At 39.6% G+C, this 24,106-nt stretch overlaps 1 long non-coding RNA gene across 1 annotated transcript; it reads right to left on the bottom strand.

The window, feature by feature from the left end:
* Positions 1–9,179: 9,179 nt before the first annotated feature.
* Positions 9,180–23,732, bottom strand: LOC118981095 (uncharacterized). The gene is made up of 3 exons (XR_005065270.1): positions 23,722–23,732; positions 15,553–15,565; positions 9,180–9,311 (listed from the first exon to the last, which is right to left on the bottom strand). It is a non-coding gene; the product is annotated as an uncharacterized LOC118981095 (long non-coding RNA).
* Between the last annotated feature and the right edge of the window lie 374 nt (positions 23,733–24,106).

Genomic DNA, 24,106 nt, shown 5'->3' on the forward strand with positions numbered 1-24,106 from the left:
ACAAGGGTTCAAGGTTGTGATGGTCTCTCTCATTGGCTGCAAGTGGTATTGTCTTGTTGCTGGGGCAGAGAGGGATTTTTTTTAAGTAGAAGATAAAATTGCTATGTGAAAAATGTTTTCCCTTGTTAAAATAATTCTCATCTTGCTTCTTTCTGCTTGCTGGTAATGCAGGCTGCAATGAGTGGTACTTGAGTGAGAGCTCTCCCTTCGGTCTTCTTGACTTTATTTTAAAGGAAATTTCTTTTATTTGTTTTCATGGTGTGACAGCTTATACTAGTGCTTCCAAGACCAGTGCTTCAAATTCCTTGACAATCCTACTGCCTAACAAGATGAAAAACTTCTTGTGAGATTGGAGCCACCCAGAAACCATGAGAAGACAGTGAGCTAATAGCAAAGCAAAGGGTTTATTGAAAGCAGGGTCTCCCTGGAGCAAGAGAGGGGCAGTAGTGGAGCTGAGACCAGTTCCCACCCGGGTAATTCTGTGCAGGATTTTTTAAAGGGAAAAAAAAACTAAAACCATGTACTATGGGGAAGTAGTCTTGTAATTGGTTACTTTGAACTGCTCTACTTTTCTCTTATTGGGTGTTTCTATCCCATGGCTTTCTAGTTCCTGGAACTATCCTGTCCCTGACTGATTACTTGGGTGCTGTCCCACCCTGGTCTGTTTGTTCTGATATTCTGTTTTGCTGGCTCAGGTGCCTCTATGCAAGGTCAGACCAGACTGTCATTCCTGCCTTCTTCTTTATATAAAAAAGAAAAGTAGGGGTGAGTGGAATGAAGATGTCGAAGGTCTTCTGGTTGCTTCCTGCTGAGGTGGGACATAGATTTTATAAACTCAGAGCAAGGGGACTTCCTCTTCTTGCTCTGTATTATGGTATAGGGGATGATACTCTCTTAGCAGCAAAATGGCCTTTGTGGTTTCTGCCACAGTGGCTTCAACTGTTCTTATGAAATGGATTAACAGCTTAATTAAACAGGGTCCTAGTAAGAGAAATAGTAATAAAATGAGGAAGGGGGTAATTAAGGACAATAGCAGTGCCTTGAGTGATGGGTAGAGATAAGAAAGCAGAGTTGAGAGCCAGCTTCCACTAGTGTAGGCCCTTTCCTTGGCTCTTTGTATTATGTCAATGTTTTTCCTCAGTGCCTCTAAATTTTCCTTGACTATACCTATGTTATTGATATAGAAGCAGCAGGTCGCTTTAAGCATAACACAGGTGCCTCCTACCTCAGCCATTAAGATATCTGAGGCCTGTTTGTTCTGCAGGACTCTATTAGCCAGGGCCTAGGTTATTGACTAACTCTTGCTGCTTCTCTATCATGTTGATGGTGGCATCCCAGGTTTGTTGGAAGGTAATGGGTATGTTTAAGATAGATCTTTCTAGTAGTGGTATTCCTGCAAACCAAAAGAAGCCACGAGTGATGGAGTGGCCCAAGCCAGGTCTTTCTAGGATTGGGCTATCATGTTCATGATAGCCCCAGTTAGGATCTGCCAGGGATCTCTTTGGCCTAGTGTATTCTTTGGGCCATGACTGGAGAGAAATACTTTTAAAAGAGCCAAGGCTTAGGCCATTTCCTGCTGGGTGAGTATGTGTGTGTCAGGAAAAAGTTTTACTATGGTGCAGGTTCCAGACCAGTACATAAACAAGACTAGATATACTTTGGTTCCACACATGAAATAAAATCCTTTCCCTCTTAGTGTCAGGAAAGTTCTCTAATAGTCTGTATTTTTTTTCATTTTCTAACATTAGGACTAATGGAGCTACATTGGGGAGCAGGGGGTTGCCCCTATTCTTCTTAGTACATTTGTCATTGGACAGGGGAGCTGTTGAGAGGTTATGTGGGTGTTGACAAATTCAATTAAGGATAAGTCTAGTAAAAAAGGTGTATGAGGAGTTCCCTTTTGTGGCATTTGTGGAGGTTATTTTTATTTGTGTGTGTACTATACCTGTTCTGTATCCTATTCCCCAGGTGCTGTGGGTAAAAGTATGCACCTGTTCTTTGAAAGTAGAGTTGTGATAGGTGATGTTAAGACATATCCCTGGTGGATTTGTGGGGGTGAGAAGATTGTTTTGTTGTGCCAAGACATAAGTGTTATTGCATAGTTGTGTGTGATTAAAAGCACCTAAGTAGATTGCCTTACTCCTTGTACTGTTGAAATTTTAGAAGCAGAAACCAGTTTTGCCACATAGAGTGGGTGTCTGCCCTATGCTTTCCCCACTACTGGAGTTGGTTATTATTATTTTTTGCTCCTAGGTGGAATAGTCAGGGTTGGAGTATTAATAACTCAGATATGGTTGCTGGAAAAATGATGAGTTTAATGCCCATAGTGGAGAAGGCATTGGAGCATATCCAGCAATTACTTTTATGAGTAATGTTGACTATGTCTTGAATTACAGGGGTGATGGGATGTTTAAAGGACAGGGCAGGAATGACAAGAGGGAAAAGGAATAGGAGATTGGTTTTCTTATTGAGATTAGTGCAGGAGGTCAGCAAGAAGCAGAGTAAGGATGAAAGTATTGAACTGTATTTCCTGGGGGTTAAAATCCTGTAGGTCCCTTTGTAGCCAAAGGTCTCTGATAACTTCTTGGAGCTCAGAAATGAACTCTGGGGGTCTATGGTATAAAGAGAGTTCCTGAGCAATAATACAGAGGAGCAGTATTATACCTGTAAGATGCAGGTCTTCTTGCGGCATAGATGGAAGTGTTTACCTCGGCCAGGAGAATTTTTACCTTAAGGTCTCCAGTGGTGGTGGTGGGGGGGGCAGGACTGGTATATGATGGTTTGGAGGAAGGGGTCTCCCTGTCCTCTGGAATAGGAGCAAGCAGCAGAAAAATTGGTATTCCAGTTCCTGATGTATCTGAGGGTTGTACCTGTATTATGAGTTTGAGATGAGAAAAATGTATCCAGGACCCAACCCTTTGAAGCTTAGCCACCACAGGGGTGGTGAGGAGAACTAAGTATGGGCCTGTCCACATAGGGGAAAGAGGCTTCGGGGTTAAGGCTTTTATATAAACATTGTGTCCTGGCACAATTGGTGGGGGAAGGAGAGTATTTCCCTCGACTGGCTGGGCAGGGAAGTGCTAGCATAGTTTCTAAGGGTGTTCCTGGTATGTGTTAGGATGAGAAAATAGTTCTCACATGGTGTGTGGCTGGGAGGAATGTTACCAAGGGTGAGAGGGTGCCCATACATCAACTCAAAATAATTTAACACATGTGGCTTGTGTGGAGCTGCCCTAACTTTCAGAAGGGCTAGGGGTTGGAGTTTGTCCCTCAAGTCAGATGATTCTGGATGATAAGTCATGTTAAGTGAGTCTTGAGGATGTGTTCATCCTCTCAACTTTCCCATATGACTGGGGTCTATAGGGTGTGTGGAGCCTCCGTATTATACCTAGAGCCTGGGATACCTGCTGGGTAATTTGAGATATAAATGTTGGACAATTATCTGATTGGAGGGATGTTGGGAGGCCAAAACATGGAATGATTTTAGTGAGTAATTTTTTTGTTACTTGTGAGGCTTTTTCTGAGGAAGTGGGGAATGCCCCTGTCCACCCACTGAAGGTATCTATGAATATTAGGAGATATCTGAGCTTCCGTATTGGTGGCATGCGTGTGAAGTCGACCTGCCAATCCTGGCCAGGGTCCTGTTCTCTAGCTTGGTGAGTCAGGAAAAGGAGAGGTCTCAATTTCCCTAGTGGTGTTGTTTGTTGGCAGATGACACATTGCTTGGTTATTTTTTCTAGGGTAGGGAAAGTAGGAAATGGTGTAGGAGGGTCTGAGAAAGAAAAGAGGTGAGAGGTCTCACACTGTTCTGATAAAATTATTTTGTTGTTAAGAGTATACCACCCATTGGAAAAGGTTGCTCTCATTTGGGGAAGATTTAAATGTTCCTCACTGGTGTGTGGTGGTGATTTAGAGGGCATTACTAACAGTTGAGTAAGTGATTGAGTGTTCTGGGCTAGCCTTTTGGCCTCGATGTCTGCTTTATTGTTTCCTATGGAGATGTGATCTCTCTTATGTTGATATCCCTTGCAGTGAATTACAGCAGCACATTTGGGTAATGAGGCTGCCTGGAAGAGCTTGAGGATGAGGTTTCTGTTAATGATCAGAAATGTTTAGAAGTAAGGTATCCTCTCTCCCTCCATATGGGGTTGTGTGAATGTATGATATGGAAGGTATACTTGGAGTCAGTGTATATGTTCACTGTCTGTCCCTTGGCAAGAGTTAGTGCCCTTGTGAAAGCTATAAGCTCTGCCTATAGGGAGGTTGTTCCTGGAGGGAGAGACTTAGACTCTAGAATATCATTGAGGGCGATGATAGTGTAGCCTGCTCCCTGCTTGGGTGCCTTAAAGGAACTCCCATCTATGAACCAATTGGGTGTAGGTGATGGGAGAGGGCTATCCTGGAGATTATGGAACATACCACATTAGGGATGTGAAATGTGGTGAATGACCTCCCTACAATGGTAAGAGTCTGTAGATGAGTCAAAGAGAGTCAGCAAAGAAGCTGGGTTAAGACTTCAAGGGGAAGGATGGATTTGGACTTGAGGATTTTGTAGGATTTGAGCATGGAGAAATTGTAGCCAGGAGGGAGAAGCATTTGATATAGCTGGGTGTGTGATGAAAGAATTTATGGAGTGGGAGGAATATGCAGTCTGGTTGGCATATGGAACTAGCTTAAGACTCTCTAGAATAAGAATGGCTACTGCTGCCAGAGCCCTCAGGCAAGCTGGCTAGCTTAGGAATGGAGCATCTAGTAGCTTAGAGAAATAAACTACAGACCTTAGGTTGGGCCCATAGTGTTGAGCTAAAAGGCCCAAGGCATAGCCACCACGGGTGTCCATATATAGGACAAATAGTCATTGGGGATCTGGGAGAGGTAAAGTGGGGGCCTGCCCAAGGACATTCTTAAGTTCCTGGAGAGCCTTTGGGTTTTCTATGGACTCCTGTAAGTCACCATTAGTTGTCTGGTATAAAGATTTAGCTATTAGGCCAAAGTTGGGAATCCAAGTCCTAAAGAAGTTGGCTAACCCCAGGCAGGAAAGTAACTCCTACTTGGTCTGAGGTAGAGGGGTGTTAGGAATGAGACTTAGCACTGTTAACTTAACAGTTAGCACTGTTGTGTTGATGGCCTTATGGGTGAGAGTTAGTAAAAGCCCTAGGTAGGTGACCGGAGTCTCCGAAAACTGCCCCTTTGCCTTGGAGACCCAATATCCCTTTTCTAATAGAAAGTTAAGAAGGGTGATGGTGTGCTCTTGTGAGATTTCTTCAGATGGACTACAGAATAAAAGGCCATCTACATATTGGAGCAAAATGCTGGTGGCTAGGTCTATCTTTTGTAGGTCAGAGGCCAGGGCCTGACTGAAGAGATGGAGGCTATCCCTAAAGCCCTGAGGGAGGACAGTCAATGTCAATTCTTTGGTTAAGTTTATTAGTTGGGTCTGTCCAAGTGAAAGCAAGGAGGTCCTGTAATTGGGAAGAAAGGGGAATGGTAAAAAAGGTATCTTTTAAGTCTATGACAGTGTAATGAGTAGTTCCTATGGGTATTTGGGACAGTAGGGAGTATGGGTTGGGCACTATGGGGGGAATGGGAATGGGAATGGTTATGGGGGTAATTCCTACAACTTCACTATCCTCATCTTGTACACGTTGGTACGTTCCATTTGGTTTCTTTACTGCCAAGATCGGGTGTTGGCTGGGGAAGCTGCATTGCATAAGAGGCCTGCTGAGAAGAGATGGTCTACAATAGGTTTTCATCTCACTAGGGCCTGGGCAGTGAGGGGATACTGAGCTTTATTGGGGAATATTCTGGGGTCTTTGAGAGCTAGCTTGACTGGTTTATGATGTGAGGCTACAGAAGGGTGTTCTGTGCCCCAAGCATGAGGATCAATAGAGGAAAGGAAGGTGAGGTCTAATGAGTGGGTGCTGGGAGATTAGGGTGGTTTCCTAAGGTTAGCAGCAAGATGGTTTGTGGGTTTGGAGCATGTGTTATGCTCTGTATTGAGGGTATTAGAAGGGAGGTCTGTAGCTGTGCTAAAATTTCCCTCCCTATTAGCAGGATAGGGCAAGTAGGTATAACTAAGAAAGAGTGAGCCAAGGTGTGTTCCCTTATATGGCAGAAGAGCTGAGGAGTGGCCCAGGGTTTTGTTAGTTTTCTGTCTATTCCTACAACAGAGGCTGAGGCGAGAGTTAAAGGCTCCAGATATTCTGGTAGAACTGAGAACATGGCTCCTGTATCTAAGATAAAAAAGATGGACTTACCTGCCACTCGTAGGGTTACCCAGGGATCAGCGGTGGTGATGGTAACAGTGTGGGCTCTTGAACCTGGGCCTCATCAGTTTTCTGTGGCTAGACCAAGTAGGTCAGGGACTGTGAACTCAGGGGCCGCTTCTCCCACGGAGGAAGGAAGTCTAGTTCCTTGGTTGGAGGCTGACGGACAGTCAGCCTTCCAATGCCCTGTCTTCTTGCAGAGCAGACAGTGTCCAGGAGGTAGGTAGCTGTGGATTCAGGCAGAGCCTCACCCAATGTCCCTCCTTTCTGCACCTGAAACAAGGATCCCGGGGAACCCCTGCCTTAGCAGATTTCTTTCCTTTCCCATGACTCCTGGGGGTTTGTCCTTGAAAGGCAGTGGCAAGCATTAGGTATCTCATGTTCTCTCTTTCCTGCCTTTCTTTTTTCCTGGCACTTTCTCTTTTTTTCTCTTTCTTTCTCCTTTTTTGTTCTGTTTTTTTCCTCTTCCTCTCTGTTGTTGGATACCCAGAAACCCATCTCAATGAGGTCCTCTAGTTTTTGGAGCTCTTCCCGAATATCAGGTAAACTACCTTCTGCAGAGCCTGGGTCCAGATTGGTGTATTTGAGAACTGCTTCATTGAGTTGGCTCATGAAGGCTGCAGGATTTTCATCTGGGCCCTGGGTGATCTCTAGAATTTTGTCATAATTTACAGTCTTAAAACTAGCCTTCTTCATGCCTGCAATAATGTAGGTCAAGAAATGTGACATTTTTCTTATATAACATGAATCTGGTTGATAACCCCAGTTAGGAGGAATAGTAGGACCCCCAACGGTTCACTGGGGGTGGGCTGGGTTCTCAACATATAGCTCATCTGCATAGGTTGTATATGGCTGCGGTCCAGATATGGCCTTTTTCCTGTGGGGTCGTGGTTGAAGTGAAGATGACATTAACATCCTGATATGTAAGATTATACATTTGAGAAAGATATTTAAAGTTTTTAACATTGTTTGTAGGGTCCCCAGAAAAAGAGCTGAGATGTGTCGTATTTGTGCTAAGTTTGAGAGTGAAAAAGAAACATGAACCCGCATTATGCCCTCTCGTCCTGCTACTTCGCTGAAAGGAAACATCCCTGAAGAGGCCTCAGTGAGGGCAGACATTGAGGGATTTGAGACAGGCCTGTGTGAATAAGTGTGAGGCAGCGAGGTAACAGGAGGGTATAAGGGCTTTGTCCCTGGGGTAGAAGAGTCAGGGCTGGGAGGCTGCGAGGGTTCTGAGTTCCCTGAAAGTGATGGGTCATCTAAGGGTGGGAGATCTGTACAGGGCAGAGGGTGATAGGCAGGATCAAAGGAAGTGGCTGAAGAGGAGTCGGTTAAGAAAGGGGTAGGATTAGATCTCTTTTCCTTAGAGAGGAGGAGTTGAAAGGCCGTGAGGTCTTAGCAGAGTTAGGGCTTGGCCTTAAGTGTGCAAAAAGCTTGGAGATAAATGAGCTGGGAACACTTGTCAGTGAGCAGCATGAAATTGTCAAGCTCTGTGAGAATGTTGAAATCAAAAGTGCCATTTTCTGGCTGACGCTACAGTGCCATTTTCCAGCTATGAAGAGGAGAGGAAAGGTCAGATGGAAGGTGAGAACAAGTCTCAAACCGCAGAGAGACAGAGCAGCCAGACAGGCGTCAGCACATTGCGGCCACAGGCTAGTGAGAAGAGGAACAGTCTTTCTAGGCGTCCCAGGAGTTGTCTGCCCCCGCTAGAGAAACGAAGACGACTCCCACTGAACATTCAGATTTCGAGGAGCGAGTATCAGCAGGCTGCAGTGGTAAGAGGAGACAGGGACAAAATCCTCAGAGAGGTTGTTGGAGTCTCAAACTCACCCTGTGGATTCGCGTCGGCTGTTGTCTGTTGAAGGGAGGCACAGTGGCTAGGGGGTTCTGGATAGAGGAGACAGGCGGAATTAAGCAGCCAAGCAGGGAGCTCAAGCCGCTGACTCCTGAGACCCTCAGTGGCTGTTGGTCCAGGAGTGGAGTCTGGACCCAGTGAGAGGGACGGCGCCGGGTGACTTTGACTCCCAGGTTTTGGCACCAAAAATGTAAGATTGGAGCCACTGAGAAACCATGAGAAGACAGCGAACTAATAGCAAAGCAAGGGGTTTATTGAAAGCAGGATCTCTCCAGAGTGAGAGAGGGAACGTTGTTGAGCTGAGACCAGTTCCTGTCCAGTTCCTGCAAGGGTGACTGTGCAGGGTTTCTTAAAGAAAAAAAAAAAACCACAAAAACAAAACCAAAACAAAAAACTGCGCACTATGAAGAAGTAGTCTTGTAATTGGTTACTTTGAACTGCTCTACTTTTCTCTTATTGTATGTTTCTATCCCGTGGCTCTCTAGTTCCTGGGACTTGTTTCCCCAGCTTTCCAGCTCTAGTTCCTGGAACTATTCTGTCCCTGACCGATTATCTGGGTGCCGTCTGTTTGTTCCGGTATCCTGTTTTGCTAGCTCGGGTGCCTCTGTGCAAGGTCGGATCAGACTGTCACTTCTGAAGCCATATGGATGAATGTTTGACTTAGGAACTCATTTGGTGGAGGTATGTCACAGGCCTTTTGAAAAGCTGATGAAAACCTTAGAGGCTTTCTCCAAAGAAATTACCAATATGTATATTGGGTTGGCCAAAAATTTCGTTCGTTTGTTTTTTTTTTCAGTACAATGGCTCTAGAAGGGCTTAGTTGTCTTTAACGTCATTCAAAACAATTGCTTTAGATTGTATTGTGAATGCTGCCATATCAGTGTGCATTTAAAAAAACTTATTAAATTGGTAAATTTTTGTGAAGCCATTGTAATATTGGTGATGGAAGAAAGTACACAATACTTTTGGCATATTATGCTTTATTATTTCAAGAAAGTAAAAATGCAACTGAAATGCAAAAAAAAAGAAAAGAAAAGATTTGTGCAGTGTAAGGAGAAGGTGCTATGATAGAACACGTCAAAAGTGGTTTGTGAAGTTTCATGGTAGAGATTTCTTCCTGGACAATGCTCCACGTTTGGGTAGACCAGTTGAAGTTGATAGCAATAAAATTGAGACATAAATTGAGAACACTCAGTGTTATACAAGGTGGGAGATAGCTGGCATACTGAAAAGATCCAAATCAATAAAGTTATTAGTGAAAATTAAAAATGTGTTTTTTAGGCCCTGGCTGGTGTACCTCAGTGGATTGAGCGTGGGCCTATGACCCAAAAGATCGAGGTTCGATTCCCAGTCAAGGCATATGCCTGGGTTGCAGGCCAGTTCCCAGCAGAGGACACAAGAGAGGCAACCATACCCTGATATTTCTCTCCCTCTCTCTTTTCCTCCCTGTCTAAAGATAAATGAATAAAATCTTTTAAAAATGCGTGTTTTATTTTATGGAAAAATCTAAATGGACATTTTGGCCAAACCAATAAAATTCTTCATGTAATGGGGTGAAAAAAGGTAGACAGGCTTACTGAAACCAACCTAGGGGTCTGTGTTAAGAACTTTTGCATTTGTGGATGGTAGCCTGGAAATTTATGAAGAGTACCTTGGTGTGGGGGTGGGGCTCTAGCCAAGTTGTCCTAAGATTGCAGGGAGTATAGACATGCTGGTGTAAAGAACACTGAATTGGGAGCAGAAATTTCACTTTGCCACTTTATCAGCTGTGTGACCTCAGACACATCTTTTCTGAGCTTTAATTTCCTCATTTAGAAAACAAGGGGAATAATGTCTTTCCTGATTCATCTTGTTGAGAAAAATATCAATGTGAGACAGTTTCATTCTCTATAAATTTTCAATGATTTGACAAACTTCACTGCTCTAGACACTTGCTTAAGTGCTGGGTTTACAGTGATGAATCAGTCATTAAGGATTCCCTGTTTTTGTGGGGCAAGTAAACAGGTTATCAGTAATAAATGAATGAATAAATGAAACAAAATGAATAAATTAGTGAAACAAAGTGTGTCATTACAAAATGTTCATTACCTTCATAGCTCTTACCACTGAATGTAGTGATGGGAAAGAACGTGGAGGAAAACTACATAGAAAGAATAGTTAGGGAAATTCCTTATAAGAGGAGCCATTTAAGTCACTAAGTCATTAAGAAAACATAGGTGACAGAGGAGATGGAGAGGAATAGGCAGATTGGAGATAAACTTTTTAGATTAAAATATGTCTATATTTTTTTGGATAGCTAATACATTCACATGAAAATTGAATACATTAAAATACATTAAAATTGAATACATTAAAATTCAAAAGGTACAAAAAATAAATACAGCAAGTTTCCCTTCTACCCAGCCACCTAGTTCTCCTTTCCAGAAGCAACATATTGTATCAGTTTCTTATATATTCTTCTAGAGATTTTTTTATATACAAGCAAATACATTTCTGCAAATAGCATGTTATACGTAGTGTACCTTGCTTTTTTTCTTCCCAATATATCTTGGAGATCACTGCATATTAGTATTTAAACCGACACCTCATTCATTTTGATGACTACAGAGTGTTCTATTGTATGTTTGTACAGTTGTTTATTTATCCTCTTCCCCAGTGATGGACGTTTAGGTTGTTTCCAAATTTCTGTTGTTATAAACAATGCTGCACATGCCATCTCCTGCATATGCGAGTATATTTGTAGGATAAATTCCTAGAAGTGGTTTCTGGGTGCATTTGTAATTTTGACAGGCATTGTCATTTGCTCCTCTGAGATATCCTACCAATTACAGCCCCCACCAGGAATGTTTGCAAAAGCCTTGTCCTCCACATCTTTGCCAATTACTGGATTATCAAAAATTTTGAGCTTGTGAATCTTATAAGTGAGTCTCTCAGTGTAGTTTAATTATTTAGTTTTCTTATTGTCAGCATTTAAAAGCTATTGTATTTCCTTCTCTGTGAACTGCCTGCTTATAGCCTCCACCAATTTATGTTTTAGACTGGTGGCATTTTGTTTCTGACTTGCAAAAGCCATTTATATGTCATTTGAATTGAAACCATTTTTTCCAGTTTGTTATTTGTCTTTTGACTTTGTTTATGATGCTATTTGACATACAGAAATATTTAAATTTTTCTCATTGATAGCAATTACTTATTTTATTCCCCTGGATTTTGGGTCAGTTTATTCCATTCTGCACTAGGGTCGGGGGAGTGGCGGTGGAGGAAATGGAGACAACAGTACTTGAACAACAATAAAAAAATTAAAAGAATGCTTGTAAGCTTACTTCTAGTACTTTTATGAATTTTTTACATTTGAATTTTGAATCTATCTATAATAGGTGAGGGGTATGAAGCCACCACATGCTCACTAGTAACTGCAATATAATTTATTGAATAATCTAGCATTTCCACACTACTTCAACATGTCACTTTTATCATATGCTAAATTTCTGTAGGTATTTGTCTCCTTTCTGAACCTTCTGTTCTGTTGAAGTGACCTGCCTATTCTTGCATCATATCACATTGTCTTAATTGTTATAACTTTGTAATACATTTTAATATTTTGTAGTTTCTTTTTATCTATTTCATCTTGAGAATAATCATTGCCTACTCTTAATTATTCTTTTTTTCCCACATTAACTCCAGAAATAGTTTGTCTATTTCCAGAAGGAGTACTGTTAGTATGTTATTATTGGGATCACATTAAAGTTATAGATTTGCCCTGGCCATGTGACTTAGTTGATTGGAGTGTTGTCCTGTGCACCACAAGGTTGTGAGTTCTGTTCCTGGTCAGGGCATATACATAGGTTCCAGGTTCAATCCCTAGCCAGGGAGCGCACTGGAGGCAACCAACTGATGTTTCTCTTTCACATAAATGTTTCTCTTTCTCTGTCTCTCCTTCCTCTCTCTCTAAAATCAATAAACATATCTTCAGTGGGGATTTTAAAAAGTTATAGATTCATTTAGGGAAAATGAACCATGTCTACAATGCTGGATCCTTCCTATCCAAAAGTATGTTATTCCTTTCCATTTTTAAAAGTTTTTTTGGTGTCCCATGGGAACATTTAAAGGTTTTTCTCATATAGATCACACAAATATTTTAAGTATATTCCCAGATAGTTTATCTTTTTAGTTGCTTTTTAAAATTGGGGGTCTTTTCTTCCAATAGCTCTTCTGTTTGTATATATGAAAGCAAAATATTAGTTTTGTATACATATTTCTACTTATTAATTTTGTATCTATAAGTTTTATTGAATTATCTTCTTTTTTATAATGATTTCCAGTTGATTCTTTTGATTTTCTAGGGATATTATTGCATTAAATATATTAATAAATAATGATAATTTTACCTTGTCATTTCCAATTTTATACCTTTAACTTTTTTCTTTTTAAATATTTATTTATTTATTTATTTATTTTTAAATTAAATTACAGTTGACATACAATATTATATTGGTTTCAGGTGTACAACATAGTAATTAGACATTTATATAACTTACAAAGTGATCACCAATAAGTCTAGTACTCATCTGATACCTTACATAGTTATTGCAATATTATTGACCATATTCCATATGCCATGTACTTTACATTCTCATGACTTTTTAAAAGATTATTTATTTATTTATTTTTAGAGAGAAGGGAAAGAGAGGGAGAGAAACATCAATATGTGGTTGCCTCTTGCATGCCCCCTGCTGGGGTTGTGGCCTGAAACCCAGGCCTATCCCCTGACTGGGAATTTAACCAGTGATCCTGTGGTTGGCAGGGTCAGCACTCAAGCCACTGAGCCACACTAGCCAGGGCTCATGACTATTTTTATAACTAGAAATTTGTGCTTCTTTTTTTGAGAAAATTTTATTTATTTATTTTTAGAGAGATGGGAAAGGAAGGGGAAAGAAAGGAAGAGAAATATTAATATGTGGTTGTCTCTTGTGCTCCCCCAACTGGGGACCTGGCTCACAACCCAGGCATGCCCATGCTCAATCTACTGAGCTACACCAGCCAGGGAAGTTTGTACTTCTTAATCTCTTAATTTTTCACCCATCCTCTGAACTCTCCTTTACTTATTTCTTTTGTTTAATTACATTAGCTGTTATCTCCAGATTAAGGGTAAATTATACTAATGATAGTGAACAAACATCTTGTCTTATTCTAGTCTCAAATGAGAATGCTTTCACTGTTTTCCCATTAAGAATGATGCTGATCTTATGGTAGAATATACGTACCATAAAATTTACAATTTTAATCTTTGTCACCAAAGCTCAGTGGCATTAAGTACATTCACATTGCTGTACCATCATTACCACTATCAGTATCCAGAACCTTTTTATCACTGAGCATAATGTGTTTTTATCATGTTTTTTATCCTTACTTTCAATTTTATAAAGAGAAGAGGATGTCAAATTTTACTAAATTCCCTTTTAGCATTTATGAAGAAAATTATATGATTTTACTTGTTTGATCTACTAATATAATGAGTTATTTTACTAAATTTTTTAATATTTAATTATCCTCACATTCCTGGAATTAACTGCTCTTAATTAATTAACTGATCTCAGGGTATGCTAATCTTTAAACATGTTCTTTCTTTTCATTGAAATTTAAAAAAATCTTTAGCTTTAGGCCTGGTTGCTGTAGCTCAGTGGGTTGAGCATGGGCCTGCAAACTAAAGGGTTGTGGGTTTGAATCCCAGTCAGGGCACATGCCTAGGGTGCGGACCGGGTCCCTGGTAGGGGGTGTGCAAGAAGCAACCACACATTGATGTTTCTTTCCTTCTCTTTCTCCTTCCCTTCCCCTTGCTCTAAAAATAAATAAATAAAATCTTTTAAAAAGTCTTCAAGTTTAGTCAGTTTGGCCTATAGTTTTCCCTTTTATGAAATACTGGTGGGTTGGATGTGCGGACTGAGGCTAAAGAAGGAATCAGTTGAAACCCAGCTGAAACCCAGCTTTATGGCCAGCTAGGGGGATGTTGGTACCTTTTTGTTTTTTTTTTAATAAACAAAATACACACAAATAATCTCTGAGTACACACAATAAATGTAAGGGAGAAGGCAGGACAGTAGAAAGTAGGAGTGGCATTAGGTCCCAGTGCAAAGATGATGACTTCTAATATTTAGGGTCCCCAAGACAACAGTCTGTTGTTCACCTTAAAGTGAATGATATTTAGCCAGTCAGCAAGACTACCCAAGTTCACATAGTTTTTAATCCGTTTTTTTAGTACCTCATTCTTATGTATGATAATGAAGGGTTACCAGACATTTGGAAAAAGCTAGCAACATACAAAGGACAGAAATACAAAGAAAATCAATGAAGGAACTAAAACTATGCTCTATCTTATTTGGAGAGGAAGGGGTGATGGTATGTGAGGAGGTGTTGTGTAACTAAGTCAAATTCTCAACTGTCATGCCAGCCAATGAACAGATAATAGAAGAAAGATAAAAAATAGTGGTTGGAGGAGATTATTTAGAGATACAGAAATAAACCTCAGAAGACAATGAAAGAGTTAAAGAAAAATAGATAGTGAGATAATGGTAGAGCATGAGGGGCAGGGTGAGTGAAGTCAGTCTAGTTATTTGCTATTTTAACCATGTACAAATTTTACTTCAATAAAAGACATAAACAATATTTTTTTAAAAAAGCAGAAAACACATTCAGGCTCTATTCACACACACAAAAATTGTGTGTGAATGGAGGGGAGAGGGGAATGCTTGGCACACATTTGGAAAAGGCTACCCAGATTATTCTGATTAGAGTCTCCCTTCTGGCCTCAGGCCCATAGATGTAGAAAGATGGCAGTCTCTTCCCTGGGATAATTGTGGAACAGATTCCTGATAGATATGAAATTCCTTGAAGTCAAGTTCATATCAACTATTATATCCTCCCACACAAAAATATTTTCGGAAGTGTAAAGTATAAATAATAGGAGAGCATCAACTTTGGTTTGATAAGGCTCCATCAAAAGAAACCTAAGATTGACTATATTTTGACTTGTGTGATCCTGGCTAAATTTATAAAAATCAAGTGATCCTGGAATAATAATGAGGAAGAAATAGGAAAAAACCCAAACCAAAACCAAACAGAAATCTTTTTAACTATTCCAAATACTAAAGTACAGTTTCAAAAAACTGGGACCAAATTTGGAAAAGGCTTTGTATACTTCTCTGAGTGAGGTGGGCTATGATAATTGAATTTTGAGCAAAGAAATGCCTTGATTTTTTGCTATAAAATTAAAGTACATCATGGGTTCATACATAATAATTCTAATTCTAATTCAGGACTAAGGTGTTATATTTAAACTCTTTAATATTTGATCTGTATCTCTATTCTCTCATACTGAAAACTTTGGTTCTCAATTTCATCAACATTTTACATGAACAGTCTCAGCATACCAACATCAACACTACCACTAGCACAATTATTGAAAGAACTGAAGATGTTTTTGGACTTCCTTTTTTGCTTAGAGTACACCCTTCTAGGAATATAAAGACAAATTACTGTATTTAAAAGTAACTTGAAATAATTATTCTCTGTGTGGTTTTCCTGCCAGTTTGATAGACAATTTGGTTCATTTGTTTCATGCAGTTTTTGGTTTTTAGAGTTTGCTTTTTTAAAATTGAATTTTGTTTTCTATTGTAATTATGTAAAATAGCTGGTTTTGAAATCAATTATACAAAATAAGACATATTCAGGAAAGTTTAGCTTCCATTCTTGTCCTTCCAACCCTGCTTCATTTCAGTAACTTTAAAAAGTGGTTTTTGTTCATTCTTCTCTTTTAAAAAAGTAAGCAGACACATATTGGGAGATAATTTTCTATATATCTCATATATATATGGTATATGCACACCTTGAGATATATGACTATGCACACCTTGTGCATAGTCACAGATTGCTTTTTGCCCAAACTATCTTTTCATTGATGTTTGTATAGTTAATATTTTTAGAAGATAGAGATAGTGTCTCCCTTGGGAGATAAGGCAGGTAGGTTTATTGCCCACTGTAAAAGATTCAGGTCTATAAGCTCAGGGTTCCTTTCCCGTAATGGAACCAATTGCCCATTCAGTCATTACATCATCCTTTTTATGTCACACTTTAGGAACTGGAGCTTGGGGAACTGGCTCAAAAGCTAATACTCTGACTAATGCTGTTCCTGTGAGTGATAAGTTTTATTACCCCTCCTTGATGATCAGTGAGTTTCGAGTAAAGAAATGCCTCTAAGAGAGGGATGTGATCTTATATACTTTATATTTTTTAATTTATTTAATTATTTTTCAAGTACAGTATTCTGTCTATTATTCCCATCCCATCCCACCCCCCGTGCTCCCCCTCCCTCCCATTTCCACCCTTCTCAGTTGTTGTCCATGTATCCTTTATATATGTTCCTCTAAATCCCTCCCCTATTTCCCCTGAAATTCCCTCCCCTCTCCCCTCTGGTCACCGTCAGCCTGTTCTCTATTTCAGTGTCTTTGGTTATATTTTGCTTGCTTGTTTGTTTTGTTGTTTAGCTTCCTCTTAAAGGTGAGATCATATAGTATTTGTCCTTCAACACCTGGCTTATTTCACTCAGCATAATGCTTTCCAGTTCCATCCATACTGTTGCAAAAGGTAGGAGCTCCTTCTTTCTTTCTGCTGCATAGAATTCCATTGTGTATATGTACCATAGTTTTTTGATCCATTCATTTACTGATGGGTACCTAGTTTGCTTCCAACTCTTGGCTATTGTAAATTGTGCTGCTATGAACATTGGGGTGCATATGTTCTTTGGAATTGGTGTTTTAGGGTTCTAGGGTTACAATCCTAGCAGTGGAATTGCTGGGTCAAAGGGCAGGTCCAATTTCAGTTTTCTGAGAAAATTCCATACTGTTTTCCATAATGGTTGTACCAGTCTACAATCCCACCAATAGTGGACCAGAGTCCCCTTTTCCCCACACCCTCTCCAACATTTGTTGTTTATTGCTTTGTTTATGATAGTTATATACTTTAAAAAGATCACTTTGGCTGAAGTGTAGACAATCACCTGTATGGATGAAAGGATGGAAATAAGATGTCATTGAAAACTAGTCCAGAGTTCTGGTCAAGATGGTGGTATAGGTAAATGTGGTACTTACCTTCTCCCACAACAACATCAAAATTATAACTGAGCTACAGAATAACCATAATTCAGAACATCCTGAAGGCAAGCTGAGTAGAAGTCCTACAACTAGAGAATTAATGAAGAAGCCACATCAAGACTGGTAGGAGGGGCAGAAATATGGAATGTGCTGGTCCCATATCCACATGAGATGGATGAAAATTGGAAGGATATTAGCTGTTGACGTCTCCACAATGGACCAAGGGACACCAAACCCACAACAGGCTCCCATTCCAGGGTTCCACTGCTAGAAAGAGAAACCCCCATAACTTCTGGCTGTAAAAATCAGTGGTAATTGAGGCTGACTGAGACAAGCAGCTCTGAAGTCCCAGGCAGGTCCTCTTAAACAGCCCATGAACAAACTAACATGCACTTACTCCCTCTGAGCTCCAGCATGGGGGGAGCATGTTGAAAGGCACCAGAGACATATGACAAGGAACTGAATTGTCCAGAATCAGGGCAAAAGCTGGGGGAGCAGCTTTCCTCCAGAGAAAAGTTCTACAGAAGTCATTGTTTCTTTTCTTGGCCCTCCCCTGACAGAGCAACAGGACCAGCTAGCAGGTGCTATATCTGAGACTCCATCAACCTAACTTACACTGTTTGACCCACCTTGGTGATTCCCTGAGGTCCTACCCCACCAAACTTTTCAGCCCACCTGAACTGTTTCCAATGACTTTTCCATACAAAAGGCCTGTCTTGGTTCATGCTTTAGATTTTCATAGAATCTCTCAAACAAGAAGCATCTGTCCTCAATAAGCCTTGCACCTCTCATTAATTGGCCCCAGGCCTAGCAGCAGCAGCAGTGGGTCTTGGTTCACACCTTGGCCTCACTTCAGCACCTCTAAGCACAGCGCTAGCAACAGCCATCTACAGATTATTTTGTAGCTCATGCCAGGTGGCCCCGGGTAGAACACAGGCAGTGGCTGATCTTGGTCTGCACCTCTGGAGAGACCCCAGAGTCAGTGTACCTAGTGGATAAGCTTCAGACCTTGTTGAAGCACACCATCCAACTATCTTCAAGAGCGACACACTCAAGAGGTGAACTCAGTGGGCACCAGAGAACTGCTGTGGGGTGGGCCCCTGCACAGCTGATACTCTACAGTGGTCAGAGGCCAGTGATCAGTGGTTGTAGTCAGTCCTTGCAGCTGATTGACCTAAGGATAAATTTCTCTGATTGATATACTAACAACAATTAAAGCTCAATTACAAGAGAAGGGGTATACCCCACATTGGGGGCATACTTTGAGTTCTCAGCTTGGGTGATTGGGAGGCTATGCTACTGAACCTTAGAGGACACCTACTACATAAGGCCATGCTACCAAGACAGGAAGTCATAGCAACTTGACCTAATATATAGAAGCAAACACTGGGAGGCTGCCAAAATGAGGAGACAATGAAACACGTTCCAAATGAAAGAACAGAACAAAACTTCAGAAAAAGAACTAAATAAATGGAGACGAGCAATCTAGTAGATGCAGAGTTTAAAACACTACTTATAAAGGTGCTCAACGAACTAAATGAGAATCTTAATAGCATAAAAAATGACCAGTCAGAAATGAAATATACACTAACTGAAATGAATACTTTACATGGAATCAACAGTAGAATTGATGAAGCCAAGGATCAAATCAGGAATTTGGAATATAGGGAAGCAAAAAAGAAAATCAGATCAGCAAAAGGAAAATATAATTAAAAAATGAGGATAGTATAAGGAGCCTCTGGAACAACTTCAAACATACCAACATTCACATATGGGGGAGCAGGAAGGAGAAGAGAGAGTGCAAGAAACTGAAAACTTACTTGAAAATTAATGATGATAAACTTCCCTATCTTGGTAAAGTAAATAGACAAGTCCAGGAAGTGCAGAGAGTCCCAAACCAGTCCCAAACAAAAGTCCCAAAAGAACCCAAAGAACCCAAAGAGGCCCACACCAAAACACATCATAATTAAAATGCAGAAAGTGAAAGACAAAGAATCTTAGCAGTAGCAAGAGAAAAGCAATTAGTTACCTACAAGGGAGCTCCCATGAGACTGTCAGCTAATTTCTCAAAAGAACATTTTCATGCCAGAAGGGATTGGCAAGAAATATCAGAAGTGGTGGAAAGCAAAGGCCTACAATGAACATTACTCTAAACAACAAAGCTATCTTTTTGAATCAAAGGACAAATAAAGAGCTTCTCAAACAAGAAAAAGTTAAAGGACTTTATCACCACCAAACCAGTATTATGTGAAATGTTGAAGGGTATTCTAGAAGGAAAAGGGAAAGGGGAAGGAGAAGTTGAAAAAAAGGAGGAGGAGGAGGAGAAGAAGAGAAGGAAGAAGAAGAAGAAGAAGAAAAGAAGAAGAAGAAGAAGAAGAAGAAGAAGAAGAAGAAGAAGAAGAAGAAGAAGAAGAAGAAGAAGAAGAAGAAGAAGAAGAAGAAGAACTATGAAATGGCAATACGTATTTATCTATTAACAACTAAATCTAAAAAGCAAAATAGACAGGCTCTCTCTGGAGCACACGCACACTTTTTTTTCCATTTCATGCATGTATATTTACTTTTTTACCCTAAACTCTAAAGACCCCACAAGACTTGCAACCAAGAGAACAATGGATAATGGCAGCTCATCTTGAGCTTACTTCCTGAACCTGTCTTCAAGGCCTTCCTTTCCCTGACTTTGCAATGAGCTAACAGCAGCCCAGTGTGGCTCACTTTTTTCCTATAATGTTTGTAGAAAGCCATAGCAAAGCACTGCCTAGCCTGACCCTTTGCTTCTTCTATCCCAGACTTTTCAGGGAGCTAACAGCTGCCCCACTTGACTCAATTCTTTCCTATAATAATTCCAGGGAGCCAACCCAGAGCACTGCCTATGCTCTCTCCTGTTGCTTCTCCAATCCTAAGCCTTTCCTTTGTTTCATTGTCCCCAGCTTTAATAAACATACTCTCTAAATTAAAAAAAACAAAATCAAAATAAGTGAATGAACAGAACAGAAACAGACACATACATACAGAGAATATTTTGATGGTTGCCAGAGATGAGGGAGGTTGAGGGGATGGGTCAAAAAGGTGAAAGGATTAAGAGGTACAGATTGGTTGTTACAGAATAGTCATGGGAATGTAAAGTGTGTCATGGGACATATATTCAATATTCTAATAACTATGTCTGGTGTCAGATGAGTGTGAGATTTATTGGGATGATTACTAATATGTTATGTAATGTCTGATCACTGCAGTTCTCACCTGAAACTAATATAATAATGTAACGTCAACTATAAATAAAAGTAAAAATGCTAAAAATAAAGTATATAGTTTGCAAATAAAATATTTCTCATAAAGAAAACTAGTGGAAGAAAATAAGATGGCATGGACCATGGTGGGAGTAGAAAGCTAATGAAGAAAGGACAGATTATGAATACATTTGACCCTCTTGAATCAGATATTAGATGTGTCAGACTCAAACTATAAAATTAGTATATTTAAAAAGATGTCTTATGGGGCAAGAGCCAAGCAAGTGACATTGTTTCCTCTTTGACCACTCCCCCATATACAGCATCACAAGGCAGTGTAGTGGGTTGCCCCATCCTGGTGCACCTAAGGCTCTGCCCCTTACAACATAACAGGTGCACCAACCTGGGGAGTCAAAGCAGCTCTACCTAACACATAGAAACACAGGGAGGCTGCCGAGTTGAGGAGATAAAGACATAGGGCCCAAATGAAAGAATAGATCAACACTCCAGAAAAAAAAAACAACTAAGCAACACAGAGATAGCCAAACTGTTAGATGCAGAGTTCAGAACACTGTTGATCAGGATGCTCAGAGAAATAATTGAGTACAGCCACAAAAATAAAGGAAGAAGTGAAGGCCATACAGAGTGAAATAAAGAAAAATATACAGGAAAACAACAGTGAAGGGGAGGACACTGGGATTCTAACCAATGATTTGGAACAAAAAGAAGTAAACATTCACTGGAACAGAAAAAAGAAAAATAATTTTTAAAAAAATGAGGAGAAGCTTAGGAACTTCTGGGATAACTTTAAATATTCCAATATTTGAATCATAAGAGTGGGAAGAAGTGGGAGAACAAGAAATTGAAAACTTATTTGAAAAAATAATGAAAGAAAAAACTTCCCCAATTTGGCAAAGAAAATAGACATACAAGTCCAGGAAGCACAGAAAGTCCCAAACAAGTTGAACCTGAAAGGGCCACACCAAGACACATCATAATAAAAAATGTTAAAGGTTAAAGATGAAGAGAAAACAGCAAGGGAAAAGAGTTACTTACAAAGGTGTTCTCTTAAGACTATCAGCTGGTTTCTCAAAAGAAACCTTACAGGCAAGAAGGGGCTGGAAAGAAGTATTCCAAGTCATGAAATCTAAAGACCTACAGCCACGATTGCTTTATCCAGCAAAGCTTTCATTTAGAATGGAAGGGTAGATAAAGTGCTTCTCTCAGATAAGATCAAATTCAAGGAGTTCATCATCACCAAGCACTTATTATATGAAATGTTAAAGGGACTTAACTAAGAAAAAAAAGATGAAAAATAGGAACAGTGAAAGGACAGCAAACTCACAACTATCAACAACTGAACCTAAAACAAAAACAAACTAAGCAAACAACTAGAACAGGAACAGAATCATAGAAATGGAGATCACATGGATGGTTGTCAGTGGGGAGGGAGAATAATGGGGGGAAAGGTTGAGGGAATAAGCATAATTTGTAGGTACAAAATAGACAGGAGGAGGTTAAGAATAGTACAGGAAATAGAGAGCAAAAGAAGTTATATTTATGACCCATAGACATGAACTAAAGGGGGATTACTGGAGGGAACGGGGGTACCAGTTGGAGGGGGGCAAAGGAGAAAAGTGGGACAACTGTAATTGTATATTTAATCAAATATATTAATTTCAAAAAATAGAAAAGCTGTTTAAGTTTTGATTTTATTAATTTATTCAATAGGTGTGAAATGGCATCAAAAGACATGCATTGAAAAAGTCTTCTTTACAACTTTATTCCATAGACATTCAATCCACTCTTCAAAGGCAATTAAAGTTACTAGTTACTTAAACTGTTGAAAGAAATATGAGATAGAATTACAAGGCCCAAGAATCTTGTGTACTGCCAGAATTCATGACACCGTGGCAGGCTAACTTGTTAGACTGCAAGTAGAATAAAATCTCAGACCCATCAGTTTCATTCCTTAGGCAAATGTTAGTGTTCTATACATACTTTGCTCATTTAAGCATAAAGTGTACAAAATATTTAAAATGTAGGGACTGGATGAGATCTATGGAGTGAGTGCGGATCAAAAAGTAGTCCAAGGGTGAGCCCTGGAGCATTCCAATATTTGAAGGTTGGAAAGATGAAGCAAAATCATTGTAGAAGACTGAGAAGAAGCAGCTAGTAAGGTAGGAAGGGAATCAAAAAGAGTGATGCCCCAGTTTCTGAAGTCTTTTCTTAAACAACATTCTTAAAAATCTCTAAAGTAGCATGCCACCACCAACCCAGTAACTCTGTATTTATCACCTCTTTAAACACTTAGCAGTGTATATAGCTCTCTGAAATTATTTCTTTTTGTTTGTTTATTTAACTTCCAAATTAGATCATTTACTCCATGAGAGCAGAGACTGGTCTAAAGTAGAGACTTCATTCTTAGCAAATAAACCGAGGCCTGAGGATCCCTATAGTCCAAGCCAGGGCAAATTGTGTGCATGAGTCTGTTTTAAAAAAGGAAATAAGGATAATCCAAGTAATTATAGCTATCTAGATACTTGGGAAAATATCAGAACAAATTATGAACCTATCCATTTTCTAGTACTTAAGAAAGCAAAAATCAATGTGTGGCTAGCAGTATGATCACATGATGAGCCACTGTGCCAGACTTATTCTTTTTTTCTGTTTTATGAGTGCCATGTCATGCTGAGCCTGAGGAAGCAATAGATGTAATCTATTCAGACTTCATTAAAGCTTACATGTCCTCCAGCTTGCTTTTCTAATCAACAAGCTAGACAGATAAGGTCTATATCTACTGTGTCCAAGACTTTTTTCTTTGCCCAAAGTGTAGCAGAGACCCAGTCATATTTATTACTACTCTATAGAGCTAGTAGCAGTCTGGGGAGAGAGTGATGGAGAAGATGATGGGCTTGTAGGGGAAAAGTAAGCACAAAAAAGTCAAGGGAAAGGAAGGTTTGATAATACTTTGGTTAAAATATTATTTATTGTTAATGCATAAGAAAGCATTCAGTTCTCCCCTATTGTACTTGACAGATACAATTGTTAACCTTGGACTAGCTATAGGACTTTGATAGCAGAGCTTATCAGGTTTAATAAATAAATACATTTTATAAGCAATGGACAAGTTTTTCAGTTTATAGTACCTTTGAACATTATTTTATTTTTTTTCTGAGGATAGATATGATTAACAGCATCTAAAAGAAAAAAAAAACACAGACTGCAGGATATATTAAGAAGCAATATAGCTCATTGTTTAAACAACCATGAACTTTGGTGTCAGACAATACCAGGTTAAAATTTAGACTCTGTTACTTGATTGAAACTATATAACCCTTATCTTGCTTGAGCCTCAATTGCACAAAAATAAAACAGAAGTAAGTATCCTTAATTTGTAAGACTGTTGTAAAGATTAAAGGAGCTTGGGTTTTTTACTTCAGAAAACATAAAAGACTGGATAGTCTGAGAAACCTTTTCATAATAAGGCGTCCAGAAATTCTAGATAAAATACAAGCTCCCTAGAAAGGAGCTTGTATTTTAGCTTGTAAAGAAAATCTCTAGGGGTCAAAAAGGAACAGATTTTAGAAACCAAAGTGATAGGCGAGC

This window comes from Sturnira hondurensis, unplaced genomic scaffold, assembly GCF_014824575.4.
Source record: "Sturnira hondurensis isolate 20B ecotype Veracruz unplaced genomic scaffold, ASM1482457v3 Scaffold0023495, whole genome shotgun sequence".
Taxonomy (NCBI): Eukaryota; Metazoa; Chordata; class Mammalia; order Chiroptera; family Phyllostomidae; genus Sturnira; species Sturnira hondurensis.